The sequence below is a fragment of the Xiphias gladius genome, chromosome 2, assembly GCF_016859285.1.
Source record: "Xiphias gladius isolate SHS-SW01 ecotype Sanya breed wild chromosome 2, ASM1685928v1, whole genome shotgun sequence".
Lineage (NCBI taxonomy): Eukaryota > Metazoa > Chordata > Actinopteri > Istiophoriformes > Xiphiidae > Xiphias > Xiphias gladius.
In genome coordinates this window covers 22,036,066-22,055,745 of record NC_053401.1, presented here as the reverse complement: position 1 = coordinate 22,055,745, position 19,680 = coordinate 22,036,066, and the positions used below count along the sequence as shown (strand labels likewise).

The 19,680-nt window shown below is 42.6% G+C and overlaps 1 long non-coding RNA gene across 1 annotated transcript in view; it reads right to left on the bottom strand.

The window, feature by feature from the left end:
• Positions 1 to 9,265: 9,265 nt before the first annotated feature.
• LOC120798657 overlaps positions 9,266 to 19,680 on the bottom strand; it is a 44,312-nt gene continuing 33,897 nt past the window's right edge. The window contains exons 2-3 of the long non-coding RNA XR_005708734.1: positions 10,374 to 10,467; positions 9,266 to 10,254 (exon numbers count right to left, since the gene is read on the bottom strand). This is a non-coding gene — a long non-coding RNA (uncharacterized LOC120798657). The remainder of the gene's footprint in view (positions 10,255 to 10,373; positions 10,468 to 19,680) is intronic.

The window sequence follows — 19,680 nt, the reverse complement described above, 5'->3', positions numbered from 1 at the left end:
GCTTGGGCGCCGTCTTTGCTGCCACACCGCCCAACTTGTGATAACAGATGAAGCTGATACACTTCTCAGGGTAATTGTCTTTTACTCATGTGAGCAGCATTTGAAAGAGCCACAGTTAAATTCACTGAATAGATCCACAGCTCTGGTTAGCAGCCAAGCACAGCCATAGCAGAACGGCAGCGAGGTTTTGTTTACTATTCACCAACATGAGCCACCGCCTCAATTAATCCGGAGCAGTCTGCTAAAAGCAGATCAAATCTGTGTGTTTGGTCGCAGTTCATTCAGACGATCATCGACTCAGCACGTACGCTGTCTTTTACCAGTCTGATTTGTATTCACATAGTTACTCACATTTAGAGCTGCTGCCTGATTCACTACAGCTCGTCTGAAGTGGTTACAGGGTTTGGTGCCCTGCTAAAGGGCACCTCAGTAATGGCTACAAAGGGAGGGAAGGGTGTTTGTCTGTTTTTAAGCTTTGTCCAGCAACAGGCCTTCCAGTAACAAGCCTCTATTCAGGTCACTAAAACATCGGTTAAAATAGACCAGAACTCCGAGAACACGCAAGACTCTCCTTGAATCAAGACCGGGGCTGCAGCCATTTCCTCCAGAAAATGCAACAACCTGTTTAATTGTGACCAAAGGTCTGCACTTGGTTCACCTGACACCTGAGCCAGCTAAACTTGCCGAAGAGGACCATAAGATGTCATTGAAAGCTAGAACTTGTCTTACAGTTGCAACAAAGGCTTTACAAGCCATGTTAACAAGTTTCTTGAAAATTTTCTCAGTGAACATTAACTTCCACATATGACAACGATTGCCAGCGAGCTACAGCTAGTTAACTTGAATTCCTTGAGCTATGAAACTGCAAAATGAAGCTCCCTGCTGTTGTCTGGTTAGTATGCTCCTCTGAAAATTTATGCTCGGCCAAAGATAGTTCCCTCTCAAAATAACTCCACTCTGTATCATTTTGATATTTGAAAAGAGGGGGGAGTTAGTTGCATCTCTTTGCTGTTCCAAAAGATGTTTTTTAATGAAAAAAATCATACATTAGCTGGTTGCATCATGTAACCTTCAGACAGGTAGCCGCTGGCTTGCTAGATGTCGAGCTAGATGACAGATAGCTGGTTAACAGTGAAGATCAGTCCGGATCTCCCAGTTTGATTTCTTAGCTCATTATATCTTTGTTCAAGATTATCTGAAATGTTCAAATCAAGGCCTTCGGAAATCATGGCATCTCATCCTCTGCCTGTAAAAGCTAACGTTAGCTAAAGCAGCTGAAGTGCAGAGCTGCCAACAAAATCTTTGGGGATTGTCAGTCACATATCAAACTACTGTCAGGAGTGACTTACCAGCTGTTAATTGATTCATATAAAGCCACTTTTTGTTTTTATGATTAATGTCAAGAATAATGTAAAAAGGTTATACACAAATACAGTCTTAGTTTGCTAAGTTAACTTGGTAACCTTTAGGAAATTAGTTAAATTCACTTGTGACTTACTGTGATTGACAATTGTCAAAAATAGGAAGTTTATTCATTCATATGAAGCCACTTTAATGTCATAATTAGTTTGTGAATTAGTGAGTGCTATAAAAAATGTATAGAACAATAACTATAACTCACTATTTATACAACTTTACTAACTGTCATAATCTCTGTAAAGCTCCTCGTCCTCGGTTCTAATGCTTTAATGATGCGCTACAGTCCAGGATCAAGGAGAGGGGAAGCATCCTCCCTTGTAGTGTCCTGGTAAATGGCCAGCACATGAGTACAGAGGGATAACATGGTTTAAAAGGAGATATCTGACTCTGTCTGGCAGCCTTGTACAGAGAGGGAGAGACTGGGGCAGAGATGAAAACCCAGACAGACAGAAGGAGGAACGGAGAAAACCAGACAGGCCAAAAGAAAAACAAAACCAATTAAAAAGAAGGTTTTAGAGGCAAAAAAGGTAGGGGAGAGATGAGAGCGTTATAGAAACTGACAGAGAGAGAGGGAGACAGAGACCACGAGGAACAGCCCGGAGAAAAACAGGGCAGACAAGAAGGAAAAAAAGAAAGGGTAAAACCAAAAACAACAGATGTCAAAGGTAACACTGAACAGATGTTCAGAGGTAGAAAACAGAATCAGAGAGAGGCGAGTGAATCGGACAGACCCTTGAAGGGTGGCAGTGGCCTTGTAATCAGAGGGTTGTTGGTTTAAGGTAGTGACACTCCAACTGGTCTGTACTGGGCAGCTCCCAGTCCGAATGTGTGATACAATGTGACTGTGAAATACGGCATTTCTGTATTTAAAAAAATCCGGATTGCTCAGTCTACGTTCTTAAAGCTCAATACCTCAGGTAAACAAGGAAAATACGTCAAGGGACATATACATGCCAGAGGATGCAAAGTGAAAGGGGGATAAGACTATAAAGAGGGTCTTAGAGCAGGGAGCCAGAGAGAGCCAGATGCAGTCGCAGAGGTGACAGCTGACTGTTTCCAGCTTGCGTCCAGATAAACCAAACCGGCTTCTTCCTGGAAGAGATCCAGCTGAGGCGCTAATGAGACAACTCTCATCTCCTCCGTCCAGACTGACCACCCAGAGGACGATGGGAGGAGGACAGGAAGGAAGGCTGCAGGGTCAGAGTTGTCCAGCCAACATTCAAACAAGCTGGAGAGGAAACATCTTAGCAACCAGCTGTGCTGGAAAAAGCCTGCAGCAAGGAAACTGAGGAGCACAGCGACATATTGTGTTATCTACAGTGAAATGACCGTTCAGGCTTTCCTAGACAGAAGGAGAAGGTGGTTCCAGCCTGTGGCTGTTTCACTGCCTTTCCCCTCATAGCATTCATACTTAGAAAGCCAACTCAGGCTGATTAACAGCCACCAACTTCAGGGTTTTTTTTTTTTTAGAATAATCCTGCTGCACGGAAAAGGTGTTCAAAGTTGGTTTTCATAATTTATGTGAACAGAAAAGGAAAAGCTTATACGTTTTCAGGCACTAAAAGCTTGCTAATGGAGTATGTCTACCACAATCCATTGAATCTAACACCAGCCTGTAGTCAGACTCTCGCAGGCTATCTTGGCCAACCTTAACTCCAAAAACAATGTAAAATGCATGCTGGAAAAACAGTGACTTCCAAGTCCTGGAGGCAGAAGATGCAACGCGAAACGAGCTGGAATCAGCTCTAAGGGCATTTCCAACCCTGCGTTGGTCCATCTTTGTCCTTGTTACGATTCATTTGGATAGATCTGAACACAGCAACAGCATGCGGTTGCAGAGCAAAACAAACCACTACGCTGAAACTCTCTTCAGGAAGTGGTCTCAGTCCAGTCACAAACAAATTCTGCAAGTTTGAGTTTGTTTGTATTTTTGCTCTGTATTTTGCTGTGCTTTCTTGAAATTAGATGGGATCTTCTTCAGGAACGTTTTCCTGAGTTTACTTTCTCACTCCTGCCCCAGACACAACTATGCAATAAGCAATAAGCGGAGTCAACATCCTCACCTGGCCATAGGTGATGCATTTTGGTTTGATTGAAATTTTTTCTGTTTTCTTCTGTTCTTCCTTTTACCATTTTCACCATGTATTCACCATGAAATTACAGCCACAAAATATAGATGAGGTTGATGAGAATGTTATAAACTAAATTTTTGAACGCATTTTTTTGCCACTCCATCCAGTAGATGTTGAGATATTTCATAGTATAATAGAAAACCTCCTGGTTGCATTAAAAAGAAAATTCAGGGGATCACCAAAGTCAGTAAGAATTATCCTCTGAAGACCATGAATGCCGGTACCAGATCTCATAGCAATCCATCCAACAGTTGTTGGGATATTGCAATCTGGACCAAAGTGGTGGACTGACCAACAAAGAGACCAGCACTGCCATCTATGGAGCCATGCTGCTAGCACGCTGGCATGTTTGTAAGTTGCAACAAAAATGATGCTAGAATACTACAACCAATATCCCCACCATTTTCCATTTTATTGCAGTACATTTCAGCCTTAAGATCCTGGCCTAATCAGAGGACAGACATAGAAGTAGCTACAGATTTTCAGCATTATAATCATGGTGATGATGATGACTATGGTAAGGGCAGACAGACTGTCATTCTCATTATCTTAAATTTTGATCGATTTTGTGCCAAACAATGTACTAGTCATCAGCGCTTTTCCACAGCTTCTGCTTTTGTCTGGGGAATAGTATCTCTGAAACAGAATTAGATTATCACTGAAAAATACAATGTGTCATCAAAACCCAGACCCTCAGATGGGTCTGAGACTGTCCAACTAAACCTTTTGCACATTCTGCCCTCTTCAGCGAGGGGTTCGCAGACAAGATGGTGGACTTGTTGTTCTTTGTTTTGTGTAATTGAATCAACCACTGCCAAGTGTGACGCTACTGAGTAAATGCTCAACTCTGATGCGTTAAACGCAAACATAAAGCGAAATGAGACACTTGAATTGCATTGGCTCTGTTCTGAACAGATCGCTGGCAAACTGAGGAAGCCAATCAACACTGAATCAATAGTAAACTGAGGAGAGTCTGTCCAGCCACAGCAATCCAGTTTGTACATTTTAAAACACTCTACTTAAAGATGAATAATGTAACAATTAATGAATTTGACAAAAATCCATTGAACAGTAAACCAAGTAAAAAATGCAGATAAAAAAAACAAAAAACAAACTGGCTGACATCGGATGCTCAATAAAAAGGCAAATATCCGGATCTATATATGAATTTTTCAGTAACTGTGAAAATGCTGCAGCTGGTGAAAGAATACAAAAGACAAAGTTAGTGATGCAGGAGAGAAACTGGGCTGATCTGTCATCAGACACCGCTGTGTTTCAGTGGTGGTGGAGGAGGAGGGAGGCTGAGGTGTGGGCTCAGTTGGTGCACTGCATCTGCAGGAGAGCAGTGTTCATGCGTGACTGGAGAAGCTGGATGACACACACACACACACACACACGCACACAGGAAAACACACACACACACACACGCAGACACACACAGGCACGCATCTACTGTACCTCATAGCCTTCCATGTGGGTAAAGTGACTTCACTTTCACATTAAGTAGGATGACTTCATGTCGGTCTTTCTGTCTCCCATATTTGCCTCTCTCAGCCCATTTTCTCACAGATTTCTGTTTTCTTTCATAAAAATTTGTCCTACTTCAAGCAAGGAAAAAAACTAAAAGACTCATCACAATGTTGTGGTTTTGATGCTCTACTCATCTCCAGGGCCTGTTTTTAGCAAACCTCTCAGATTCGCTCTCGTTGAAAGTTGACCTCGAACTAAAACACCCCGCCCTCAGAGAAGGACTTGAGACTAATTTATGAAACCTTCTGCACTTACCCTCAGCATGGACAGAGCTCTGACAGAGCGTGACAAAAGTATTAGAAAGTATGATGATGTCCCAGCTGCAGTTGGAAATTTTCTAAAATACAACATTTTAAATCCAGAAAACAACGCCATCTTTCTAGGTTTCATGTGTAAATGCATATACCTGAGATAACTGGTTACTAAGATCATATATGAAAAAAACTACGAAACCCCCATCCAAGCAAAACGTGTCATCTTCTCTTCTAGTGTCCTATTCACCTTTCAAATATACCCCTTGTTTACTTACAGCAGGAACCCTACATGTGCGGATTGATTTTCTTTAACGTCAGAGACAGAAAACGTACAGATCCAACAATTATTTGAAATAAAAAATATATAGATAAATAATGAGGAAGACGACAGGATCCTGTATTAGATTGTGTCCTTTGGAATTAAGTTAAGATATCTTTCCTAACAATCGTGCAGACCATGACATCCAGCCTGGGGGAGATGTTGCTCTCATTGAGTATTATCTGCACATTATCTTTATGAGGTAATGGAAACCCAATCCAAGTTGGATCCTTTGCCTCAACACCATCTCCTGAAAACTGCTAACAGTCAGGACACCTCTTGGGTGCTCCTAAATATCAGCAGAGACAGGAGTGATTTACTAAATTAAGACAGTTGATAAACCGCTCTTAATCCTTGTCTTAAAAGTAGGTTGTCAAGGAGAATTTTTGGACAGCAGATGTAGCCTGAGATGCTTGGTGATCTCTGCAGGAGAGAGTTTTTTCTTCTGTTCACATCCCTCCTCCCAGAGAGACCGGAGGTCCGGGTTAGCTGCAGAACAGTGTCCAGCGAGCTGGCAGGGCTTCAGTACCTTTCCTCAGAGAAGGGTGACTTCCCAGCTCACTACACCACACTGGAGCTTCTTCATAGAGAGCACTTTCCACTCTTATCCCAGTTACTGTCTTTCAGTCAGGGTTTAGTCAGTGCTGCCAGTGCAGCTTTTGTGTTTGCTACATACAGGCATGATCTCTCAGACTTTTCCCACATGATATTAAATCTGCAATGTTCGCTACCAATGCCAGTGGCAAGGGCTGTGCGTCACAAAAGATAATCATATTAAGTCCAACAGTAATTAGTAACACAGTGGGAACCCGGGGGCAAAAAATCAAAATGGTGATTTTTTGGTGACAATGACAATCAGCCTTTTTGTAAATCAATTGTCAACTTACAGAGGTGCATAGAGGCTAGAGAGTCACTGCCCGAAAGGCTCACACACACACTACTAAACTCTGAAGGATATTGTGTTGTATTGTAAGGTGTTTCAGTTATTTTGTCCACCTCCAGTTCTATAGTCAGTGTACATGATATTTATGCCTGTAGGAGGTAAGATACAACACATAAAAGACTTGGTGAATCATCGTTGTGTGCTCTTGCTGTTCCCAAAATAGTTTGGTCCTCATGAGGATTAAGACAATAGTGGACAGAGCTGAGAAGGAGCTGGCTGCTGAGTTATTAACTCACAGCTCCGATAAGCAGAGATCACTGCTGCTGCTGCTGCTGCTGCTGCTGCCAGCCATGCTGAGAGGCACATCACCAACACCGCGCCCACAAGATAAGGGAATTAGAGGGGACAAAGGCCACACTTTCTGCCCAGTTTGCCAACATGGGCATACTGGAGCTGTGTGTTTCCTATTCAGGCCGAACTGCTCCCCCCTCTCCCCTTCCTCCTCCCACCACCACCACCACCAGGCACACACAGAGTGACAAGACATGAGTGCAGGAGGCAGTAGGGACGAAAGGGAAACAACAGGCAGAGCTCCTCAATAAAACCTGTCTTTTTCTCTAAGGATGTGACATTTCGGCCAGCAGCCCTCCGTGAAGCCAAATCTCTGCACTCGCGCAGCGTTTCAGCATCAGCGGGGATGGATTATGTTCACCTCGCCGTGTAGGAGTAAACTCACGAGGACAGGCTCACTTAATGAGACAAAGGAGCACAAAGATCATAGGTAAGAGCACATGCACAAATGCAAAAGTATGGACACGACCTACTGTACTCAGCACTGTTGATAAATACATACAAGTAAAGATTAAGATTTAGGAATTGTATGATGCTCTGAAAACAAACTCTGGTGTTTTTTTTTTTTTTTTTGACCATCCAACTTGAATAAACTGACATTTATTCCAAAGCAACACAGCAACCTTAATACCACATATCACAAGATGTCATAAGCCACACACGCCTTAACAACATGGCAGTTCATTAAGCGAATAACAATTGTATCTGAGACATTATCTGTCCAATTGAAAGGCCCAGGAAATATAATTTTAGGGATGGGTCCTACACAAACACAAAATAAGCTGCCCAAGTTTCAGTTATTTCACAGGAGAGATTTCTGTGTTTGTTTTTTCTGTGCTCGAAATCTGACGACAGCTGTGGTATCGTTCGCTTGTTTCCGCGCCACTGTAAATCGAATTTGTTCAAACCAGGCCCACACTGTCCTGATGAGGCAGATAAGCTGAGTATAAGAGTGTTGAATTATACTGACAATACTTTAAATTTCTTCAAATTTAATGTCAGAGAAAAACATAAGATTTGAAACCAACTTTTCACAGGCTTCAATGTCTACAAACATGTTAGACTTGTTTTTAATAAATACTATTTACAGGCTGATTACTTATTTTTGTGGAGTTTTGAGACTTTTCCACAAGTTGGACGGCTGTTCAGCACTTTCATTTTAGTCAGTATGAGTCACTGTGAGTGGAGCCAATGAGTTAGGGACAAGAGAGGCAAAGACAGTTCCCCAGCATTGCTACCTGTTGTCAGGGGACGGGGTAAACATTTTTATTGCTTCCAAAGGGGGCCACGATAGCAAAGTTTTCGGAACCACTGGGTGAACAGGTTGAATGCACTACTCTTCCTACACAACTGGTGCCCTGACTACTTCTGGAAAGCAACAGACTTTTCAGTCAGAAAGTCGACACACTGTCTTCTGATGACAAGGTTTGCTAATGGAATATGGCACTTACAGTGTTAGCAAAGTAGCTAGTTAATGTAGCTTATGCTAAAGCTCTCCTCTGCCATCCTTTGTGAACACGGTTTGGAACAGTGACACAGTCGAAATGAGTAAAATTTGCTTTTACCACCTACCATTACTTCTTGACTCTGTACTCTCCGCCCCCCCCCTTCATCATTTGCTGCTGAAATGACCCAGTTTCCCTTCAGGGATCAATAAAGTTCATCTTATCTCATCGTGTGAAATTTCTCATCTCACTAGTACTGCTCTGCAACGACAAACACCCGGAGGCAGCTCAGCAGACGTTATCACATCCCAGCCACTGCCACAGTGTCAGTGCGCCCGGTGTCCCTCCAGCCCCCTCATAAAAAACATGAAGCTCTGCATTGTTTGACCTCTGCACCTGCCGGGGAGCTGCTTGATTTGTTGGGGGGGGGTGAGCCGAGAAACATTCCCCCAAGTAGACAAAGCAGTAAATCGAAAGGGTGATCACAGAGGTGGTGGTGGCGGTTGTATGGGTGACGAATGAGACAGTCCCTCAAGAATATCAGAAGCAGCATCGGAAGATTTGAGGCACCATGTAAGTGGAAAGAAATCTAGACACTGTAACCTTTCATTAATAAACACACCCACAGACACACAAATATGTTCATCAGCGGTCCCTTTTAGTTCTGGGTCATGTCTCCCTGTCTGGCTGCCACTCACTTCACACTCACCCTGGAGGCCTGATGTCCAATTAGATCATACAGGGCAGCAGCAAGCAAGCTGCTACCGACGATCTGCAGCTAGGTGGAGAAAAAAAACAAAGGTCTCAGTTCTCCAAGAATACGGTCTGTAAGGAAGGAACAAATCCAAACCTACGGCTGAAACAATGTACAAATGAACCCTGTATTCAACAAATACAATAATTCAAGCTTAAACATTTTCATATTCTATTACAATTTAAACACAAATTACACTCAAATCACAGTGAAGACTATAGATAGGCACAAAATGGAGAAACCGCCATGCTGAATTATCACCACATGAAACCACCCGAGAAGTAATGTGAGGAAGCGTTTTGGATTCATCAATGATCAATGATGGAAAAATTAAAGAAAAAGGCTGGGCTGAGCGTTGACATGGTGAAATCAACTCCCTTACCGTAACCTTGTCACTTGGTCAGGCAGAGAAGCGCCACATATGAATGGAACAGCATTGGTTCTACGTTAACTCAGCTTTCATTTGCATTAATTAGAACAAATTATGGGTTAGTTTGAATTTCTTTGGCTTCGATTTTTGTGAAACAGTGTCAATTATTGGGGAACTCCTTAACAGATGTCACGTGTGCCATTTTCAACATCAATACAGCATTACTAAATGACTCATGATACCTACTGTAGATAAAGGACTCATGACCAAAAACCAAAATAATACTTCCTTTCTTTGAGCAGTTTTTTCTACAAAACATTTTTTCTGTTTTGAAAAAAGCCACACTTCTCAAATGTAATCTGTTTTCAGCCAAACAACTGTCAACTGTTAATCTGAAATTGGCTACACTTCACTTAGGGTCCTTTTATAATGGCTCTAAATTATTCTACTGATGATTTACTGATGTTAAATGCAACATATACGTAAAAGCACCTTTAGCTTATTAAAGGGCCTCCTTACATTTAAGAGCTCACACTCATCCAGCAGATATCATCCACTCTATTGGCCCGGCTGGGCCTCAGGATCATAGAAAACATCCTTTAGCCCGATCAGCCGGACACCAGGAAACACTTCCACTAGCCTTGGGTGGTCTGCTAAGTGCTCCGCATCCAGCCAATACTCTCCCTAAGCATTTGTATTCAAAATGCACTCCGCGTGTTCACTTCCTCCTGCATTGTCCGTCATCTTCATGCATATTGCATGGACGGTGTCAGCCCTTTGCTGCGAGGCGGCTCATCCTTTGGCAACGACAAAAAGACCATCAGAAGCATCCAGACAGCAACATTCCCATTACAGTACATCGAAACAAAGTGAATACACACAGAGCACGCCACCGCTTACTGATTCCAACACTGACCTGCGGTGAGGAGAAAACTTCTTAATTCATAAACACAGAGCTCCAAAAAAGGCTGATGGAAGGCCGGCTGTTTGGAGAACGGACCCTGGAATATCTGTGGAATGAAAAGGACATGATTTGAAGTTAAACAACAGTTACGCTGTAACAGTTACAGCGTTATTAAACTGTTTTATGGTTCTGTTTAGCCCCTCACAGCACTTAGTTCAGGTTCAGGAAAGATCCTGGTCTGGTTTAATACAGAAAAAGTTCACAGTGACTTCAGACACAACCTGTTTATTTAATCTGGATGTGAACCAGGTTTTTTGGTGTGAAAGTCGTGCTCTTTGTATGTCCACCATCCACCACAGCCACCTGCTGGAGACTCTGCTGCTGTTAATAAATGTAGTGTTTCATTCAATCAAAAACTATATTGCCTCTGAACATAATCCAGCCACATATTGTATTTCCTATAAAACGTATTTGCTATCGCAGTTTAATTGTATATAAACGTAATTTCTAGACAGGGTTGGCGTGTGTGTGTGCACTCCAGGGAGGCATCAATGAGCCTTGGGCGTCCATGACCCTGTCGCCAGTTCACCGGTTGTCTTCCTTGGACCACCTTTGGTAAGGAATAGCCACATTCATACCGTGAGCACCCCACCGGTCTTGCTGTTTTGGAGCTGCTCCGACCCAGTCTTCTAGCCATCACCATTTGGCTGTTGTCAAAGTTGCTCAGATCCTTACAACTGCCCTTTTTTCCTGCTTCCAACACATCAACTTCAAGAACTGACTGTTCACCTGCTGCCTAATATATCCCACCCCTGGAAAGGTGCCACTGTAACGAGAGAATCAATGTTACTCACTTCACCTGTCAGTGGTTTTAACGTTGTGGCTCATCGGTGTGTATATCTCTGCAAATATGCACACACACACACACACACACACACACACACACACACACACACACACACACAAAAACAATATAAAACATACACTTGATTTTTTGTGTTTTCATTGAATTACATGCAATAATGACCAAAGGTGTTTGACATTTCTCAGTAAATCAACTACACAATTCCCATCTCACCAAACTGCAAAGGCATCTCCATCCCGGGTTTACGAGCTGATTATAGCGATGAGCACAGCTGCTCCAAATAAACCTAAGTAGTGCAGTAAAAGGGAGCTACAAACAGAGCGTTCACTACATGTAAATTCAAACAGAAGCCTCCCACATCTAAATATCACCTTTTAATCTGAGACAATAAAACTGGCAAAGAGGTGAAACAATTCGAACAATTCCTTCCTGACAATCCCAGCCTAATGTCAACAGCATGTAAAATGGCAGGAACCATTAATTTCCAGCTTCCTCTCTGAAGGGTTTGTTCTGAGGCAAAGGAACAGGAAGAAATATGGAACCTATTGAACTTTCTCACAAAGCAAATCAAAGATGGGAAGGGCCTCAGTCTGCTCTGAACATACAAACACTACTGTAGCACTACTGAGCACACAGCTCAGACAAAAATTCATCTTCCTACATCTTCCTTCTATTTGTCCTGAAAGAATTTGAACCTACTCCTAGAAAATAACTAAGTGGACAGTGAAAACTAATAATTGGTACTTTTTAGAAAAAGACTGACTTAAAGATTTGCAAATTTGAAGTCTTGAACCAGACTTTCCTTTACTCGGGACAGACATGCCAAACGGCTGTTGTCTTTCTATACTAAAGTAAATTAGCTGCATGTCTATGGTAGCACTCAAACACAGACGTGCTGACAGAGTCGTTCTGCCCTTGGAGCATTTCCGACGCCTCTAAACTGCTTTCTGGTGTCATTTACAAGCCCTGAGTCCTTGGATTGGTGGGAAAAAAACAACAACAAAAATGTAAAAAGTAAAGATCAAAGTTGCAGAGATGTGGTCGGTTTCAGAACTGACCACAAATAGAATAGGAGAAGTCGCATCGAGGCGTGCCAAGTGCTGAAGTCAACCATTCCGGGATGTTGGCAGGAAAACGACCAATACGAAGGCGAGGAGCCATCATCACTCTGCCCGACAGCGAATCACGCTGAGGAGAGGGGAGGAAATGAGAAGCTTTGATGGGCAGGTGATGAGAGATTGTTACCGTTATCGGGCAAGAGACTCAACTAGGGGAGGCATGTCGGCCCAACGTGAACTCCTGACTTCACACGCTGAAAACCACTGCAGTCCCAGATGGAAACACAACTCCTATGAAGAGCCTCTTAAATTACCTGCACTAACTGAAGGAAAAGAGAAAGTCTGGTCATTTCTACTCCACAAAACTTAGCGAGGTGTCCAGGGTGTATCCTGACTTTCCCTTCATGTATGCCGAGATAGGCTCCAGCCTCCCCATCCCCTGAACAGGAGGTCTTCACGTTCTTAGTAACTGAGACTTGGTCTAATTGGGTCAGGTAGGGTCCTGTGCTTCTAACGCATGTCTTAGTTCCCTGTGCCAATATTTCCAACCTCCCGAGTGGGTCTAGGACTACATGCTATCAGCTCTGATCATGTGGTGAATTCATTATCATCACAGAAGAAACATGGGAGTTTGAACTGTGCAGGGAGAAATGCCATGTATTGCTGCTCTGTTCGACCACTGTTTCGTGTTAACATAAGAAAAGAGGCCAGTCCATCAATTACAGAGGAGGCCAACCCACTTCAGAGAGCCCAAAATACTCAACATAATCGACGATCATTCTGTGCCGCCACCTGTCAGAATACAACCAATTCCCCCGACAACAAACATTGTTAACCATCTTTTCAAAAAGATCACCGAGACGCAGAGAGGCACGCAAGGGGTCCGTGAAGAATGAGTCTGTGGTGCGGTGAGAGTGTAAGCAGCCGAGCTTCCCCATACTGGATGACGAGAGCTACAATAACAAACTGGCAGTGACAGACATGGCAGACATGATGAATGGTTATCCGCGAGCAGCGCATGAACTTTAAATACATTGCCCAGGAGCATACAGTTAGCAACATGGGGGTACAGATGTAGCCATGGCACGAGTCCTGCTTTATACTGTCCGCTTACGGAAAAAACTGCTGAACTCCATACTCAGGAGGAGTAGTTGGGAAACATCTCATTTAGACTTTTCCTCTGCTGTCTGACGGTGTCTGGGATGGACTGGAAAGTAGATGGCTAAGGAAAACTAGCTTCAATTCACAATGTATTTATGTAGTTTGACTGGGTGGTGTTTAAGAAAAGTTGTCTGCAGGAGTAATGTAAAACAAATGCAAGATAAATGCAAGGATCACTTTACGTGCTACAGTAAAAATATTACAAAAGCTATATAATTGTATAATTAGGATGCAAAACTGTTGTATAACATTTTAATGAAAAGATCGGTCCCCTAAAGGGGCCAGTGGACGTCTTGCATGTCACCATAATGTCCAGACACTGCCCTCAGACTTTATACCTCCACTGTAATGTCTCTCATAACTGGGTTTTCTTTACAGAGCTTAACAGCTTGACAGAGATTGGCTGCAGACTGTATTAACAGATGGTCACACAACTCTTCGATCCTTTTTGAGACCATAGTGTGTGTTGTTTTAATACCGGTCTGCATCATGTTGTTTTCTTCTTGTTTTTCCACCTGATGTATCTTCCTGAAATCTTCCTGGGAATATTGGTCCAAAGAATCAAGAGGGGACAAAGGAGACTGTTCTACTGAAATGTCCATGTGCACTATTTATACTATATAGATCTCCTACTCCACCTGCCAGTACACTGTACTTGTGTATGGTGAGAAGCGGAAGCACTAAGTGGAAATTCATTTCCATAGTCTGCTTATCTATAGCTTGTAGATCTCACTTAGCACTAAAAAGGTTGTTGTTCATGCGCCTGTCTGGATTAAACCCAGAGAGGTGAGATGTCCAGTACGATGAGGGGAATGCATTCATCTTGCTGGCAATCCCACAGGTCTGCAATCAGAGACTGGGCCTATCTACAGCACTGCTCACGAGGAACTTTGGTTCCTTGTGAGCAGTGCCAATCACTCAGCTGCTCCTGACAGACATATGCAGTCAAATAACAACACGCTGTGTTGAGTATTCAGGTGTCTAGTACACTTCCTCCAGTCAAGTCCAAATCGGGTCCCTTAAACATCCTTGTTTGTGGGTGATTTATCTGCTGTGGCTCTGAGCCAAAGCATAATGAGCACACTAATCCATGGAAACGCTTCTTCCTACTATCAGGTCAGTTCAACAAAGGCAGTGTCCCAGTTGTTTAGGTAAAGGTGGATTCCACCTCCAGCACTGTTCACGGACGGCACACGACTTTCTGATCACACAGAAAGATTTTGATTAATTGAAACTAAAAAGCCTCGAACGTTTTGGTCCAGCTGGAGCTGCAGCTGAAGTTAAAATGAGATCATCTGACTTCTGTTACTGATTATAAAGCTTTCATTGAAGCTCCATAAACCTATAGTCGACCAGCATTTTCAAATACTAATCTGTGCTTGTACTTAACTCTAAATCTTGATGTCTGGTTTTCAGTGGCAGCACTTTTAAAGCTCTACATTGTCTTCTAATTGTCTTGTTTTTATTTACATAATGTGTATCATCTAAATAAAATATATTATCTTGTGGCGTGTAAATGAGCGTGACTGTCTAAACATACCCTCACTGTCCCTCCTGAACCTCCCACCAGAGGTAGGCCACGGCCGGGTGGACCACCACAGAATAATCACCCGCAGTACGGGGAAATCACTGTTGCTATGGAAACACCGTTTAGGAATCCCATGATCCCAGGCGCATATGCTGCCTTCAGCCTAATTTACCCAAACTCATACTGGTCCGTCCTCAGGTTTGGCTATGAGTGCTGAATAACATTGTCACACACCAATTAACACTCAGCATGCGGCTATGTGAATCAGTAGTATACTGTACTAAGGTGGGCATCACTGTCACTCATGTTGCCCTGCATAGTGATTTTAGTTAGCACAACAAATTACTGCAGAGCACAGACTATGCATTATCAACAACAAACATTTTATTTACATCTTGTGATGCATTAAAACCTAGATTTTGCACAAAAGGTCAAAAATCAAAGTAAATCATATTCAGTTTTCAAACTTACTTCTAATTTTGCGTTTACACCAACAGCAAAGTGTTCAGTAATTCATCCACAGTCACACAACTGACCTTAAGGGAATATTTTGACATTCTGGGAAATTTGCTTTATTTGCGTTCTTGCTGAGTGCTAGATGAAAAGATTAATACTGCTGTTAATGAGTGAGCTTCAGAGGTGCTGGCAGGAAGATGTAGTTCGGACAGAGCCAGGCGTGCGTCATTTCCCCGTTTCCAGCCTTTCTCTGCTAAGCTAAAAACTAACTGGCTGCCAGCCCTAGCTTCATATTAAACAGAGAGACATGAGAGTGGTATCAATCTTCTCTTCTAAGTCTCGGAAAGAAAGCAAAAATGCGTATTTCAAAAGAACATCAACTGCTGAAACTTAGCCGGGGTGATGAAATTTAGCCACATCTAGCTGTTTTGCACTTATCAGCTATCATCAGCCATGCAGATGGTCTAATTACAGCATGTGATTTTATACCATGAGCAACATGGTCAAAAGTGAATGCTGAATTTATTGCAGCCATTCAAATATTCACAGCTGTCTACAGGTTATACAAGAATGGGCACAGGATCAAAAATCTCAAAAAGGATGCTTCACAAAATGCAACCATCAACCAATCAATACAGATTCCTGCCAATGGTTTCATGCTACTCCACAGATCTACGGGTGGCAGTAATGTGCCAAGAAATGCAGCAATGTGCCGACAAAGGCCGTGAAGAAGAAGACTGCTAGCATGATGTAAAAAATGGAGCTTTTCAGAAACAGAGCCGATATCACAGAAACTGCTATAGAGCAGGTAAAGTTTCAGAGACGTGTCTCACTGGTGTATATTAAAGCTGCACTAATCGATATTTTATATCAACAATGGATCAAAAAACTATGTGTGATGTGAAAGGAGTCATTCTTGTGACAAACCACTGCACTGAGAATTACTGTGCCGTTCTTCTCAGCTCTATGGAGCCTTTCCGCGTCTTTCAGCTGACTGTTTTGGTTCGCTCTCACCGCTCTTGTTAACCTTCTTTCTGGCCACAGCAGCCGGCTGTTTTTTTAGCAAAAAATAGCTCTGATAACCCCACATTACATCTCCAGCATAGCACCAAGCCACAGAGTGACAAAATAAGCAACCAGCTGGTGAACTTCGCAGAGCATTCAGCTGCTGAGAACGAATATTTCCCTCAGGGGTTGGTGGAGACTAAACCAGAGCTAGAAGGAAAGTGAATGCTGGACTTGCATTCATCAAGAGGCCAGAAACATGGCTCCAAATGAGTATTTAAACATTTAAACTATATTTATATTGTTTAATATAAATAATTATATTGTCATATTTTTTATATTTTTTAAGGCAAAACCAAACCAGTTAAAAGCAGATGATTTACCTGTTCACAATCCAATGAGGCTACAATAAAGTATATTGTAGATGCAACCTGTGACCCTTATTTTGGCCGCAATCTAGTTAGGAAAAAGCCCGGAAGCCAAAATGCTGGCTCCTCGTCTGTTCAGCTGGACATGATAAAGCAGTCATGATAAATCCAGTTATACAGACAGGGCAGCATCGTGCCACTGTACCAGCTTCTTCAGAAAGCAAAACTTGTAACTTTGCCTTTGTTAGCTGGGGCTACCACTGTTACATAAAGCCTGAGCTCACACAGTGAGAGAGGGGGGGGATCACATGCTGCAGTCATTAATGCATCATCTGTCATCTGTCCAATAAGCCGTGCGGCTCCATGAACTCTTTGCTTTCCTCAAAGGTCGCCTGAGGACCTGGCTTCCACAAGAAAGCGACTTTTTTCCTCCGTGCCACAGGCTGCAAGCCCTGCTCTATTGTCAGTTCATGTGTCCTACAGTATGTAAACAATTATCTCGCTCTACAATTATCGCAGCGCTGGCAGTGACATAGAAATGTGGATTACAGAAAGGGAAAAAAGCACAAAGGCAGAATTAATGAATGCCTGGAATTGCTGAGTACACCAGTCAGAGTTGCATGGGGTTAAAGAATTAGCTAATTAGCAGACCGGATAAACCATGCGGGTGTATATCTACATTCAGAGGGTTGTTTGGAGGCGAAGATTTAAAAGCACTGCACTGATGCTGTGCTGAGTCAGCGTTAAGTCTGTTTGCAATGATGCTAAAACAAGTGCAGCAGCTGGAAAACAGCACCGACGTAAGTGTCAAAACAGCCAAAGAGCTTGTTTCAAGAAACTGAACACGGGAGCTCGTGCTCCAGGCTCATGTCTTCCAAAGCGAAAAAAAGAAATGGAGATACTGCTGCAAACACAAACTCCTCTTGTACTAAGCACAGCAGGACAGTTCCCATAAGTCTGCAAGTAAGGAAAATTACATCCACTACCAAAGTATCATGATTGTGTGAAAAAAGGCCAGAGCACATCAGGAGCGGAGAGAGACGGGTGCACAAGAGCTGGAGCAAATTCCTGTACATCCAAACTCATGCAAAATGGAGGAGTTAATCATCACTGTGGCAATTTCAAAGTGGGTGCTTTTCAGGACAGCGGCAGAGGGGCGCATTAGCTGTTCATTAGCCAGCAGGCAGGGGGCCATGAGCACATTGATTAGGTCTGTGTGCAGGGCCGGGGCCCATGTCTATGTCCTGTGGACATTAGAGAACTGCTGTCTCTCTCATACCGAACCGCCAATTCAGCCCGTTCACCTGATTTATCCACGAGAACGCACAAGCCATATCTAAATACGCAGTACGTTATGGATATATTATCAGACATAAACGTAATGACACGACCAGGACACTGGGCTGGTGCAACTGTTTTCTCATTCGGAAAGGCTAGCTTTGCTTAAATGAGTGCTATACGTTAAATATACAGGATATGTTTGAATATGTAGTTTATTTTACTGTGGGTTACTGCTGGAACACAATTACTAAGCAAATCATGAAGCTGTGACAAACCCTTCCGAGGGTCCGATATGCAAAATGGTTTTATTCACTGATCGCAGTCAGACTGAGTTCTCTCTTTCACTGTTCCAGAGTGTGCCCTCAACTTAAAGGTAGAGCTGGGACTCATTTGTGCTCGCTGAAATTAGCTTCCTCAATTTGCAAATGTAATGTTGTAGTCCTATAAGCCTCTGCTAACTTAAAATATCTTTGGATTTTAAATTTATGATTTGCATTGCATCAAGCTATTGACTCTGTTTGGCCTCAATTCAGATCAGACCAAGTAATTTTTCAGTTCTTTGAATCCTAAGTGGTTGTATTTCTCTTTCATCAATACAAGTCAAATAAGAAAAACAGATAAACTGATTCTTCTTATCCCCAACATAATTCCACCATTTTGAAACTCACCGGAACCAAAGTGTGAATGTGTTCCAACAGAGACACTGTAAGCCGCCAATGTTTGGTAGTTTTACTCGATAAATGATAAATGACAGCTCCCAGCAAATTTTATAACAACAGAGTAACATTTCGATCCAACAGCGATCTTGGAATCTTTGATCTTAGATCTCAGACACTGTCAAAATAAACATCACAAAGCCCAACAAGCCACGTATATGGACACAAACACATGTATCACTCACGTGGTTGTGATCTGCATGGTTAAAAGTCAATCTACTCCCAGACTAGACCTGTCAGCACAGAGCTGGATAACGCTGACACATTGATCTGTTAAATATCATTTGTTCTAAGCTACTAGTATTATGTGCAGATCTTCTGTCTGACTTGCCTTCAGTTTTTCTTTTCATGCAGCTGTAAAAAATGTTTTAATGTGTGTGCTCTGCACTCAAAACCATAGTTATCCAGCAGTTAGATTATATTTGCTGTTACATATCTGGTTTTGTTTGCCTGTCAGTTAAAAGGACATCTCACAAGTTGCTTAGCTGAGGACCATGAAAGAACTGATTACTTTTCGCTGCACACATCACCACCATGTGGCCATTAGTAAAAGTGCATTAGAAGACCGTGGAACGTAGAAGCACTTTTTTCCCTAGATTCCTTGGCTCCAAATGGGTCAACAGTAACTGCGGACCCATTTCACACATTTTTGCCATCTCACTCTTCTCCATATAAATTATGCACCACCTTTGACTCCATGCCATACCAACATTTCCCCTTGGTGAAAGGTTAGTGGAGGTTGTGTGCGCTCACCAACACTACATTTACAATATAGGCATTTTCCAAAAAGCTGTTTAACTATTTATCACAATAATTTAACGAACGACGAGATTCTGACACTGAGGAGTATTTTGTATTGTGCTTCAACTGGACAGATTTCT